Genomic DNA, 278 nt, shown 5'->3' on the forward strand with positions numbered 1-278 from the left:
ATTAGATAACCATTACCATAATAAACATCATCTTTAAATATCGAAAGAGATTTGTTCTGAATAACAAACTTAAAACCATCAGAGTCTAAAACTGAAATTGAAATAATGTTTTTGCTGATAGCAGGAACATAATAACAATCATTCAGTTCTAGTACAAGCCCAGTAGGCAAAGTGAGATAGTAAACGCCAACAGAAACAGCTGCAACTCTTGCTCCATTCCCGACGCGCAAATCCACTTCGCCTTTTGCCAATGGTCTACTTCTTTTCAGTCCCTGCAC

This window comes from Tarenaya hassleriana, unplaced genomic scaffold, assembly GCF_000463585.1.
Source record: "Tarenaya hassleriana unplaced genomic scaffold, ASM46358v1 Cleome1, whole genome shotgun sequence".
NCBI classification, from domain to species: Eukaryota; Viridiplantae; Streptophyta; class Magnoliopsida; order Brassicales; family Cleomaceae; genus Tarenaya; species Tarenaya hassleriana.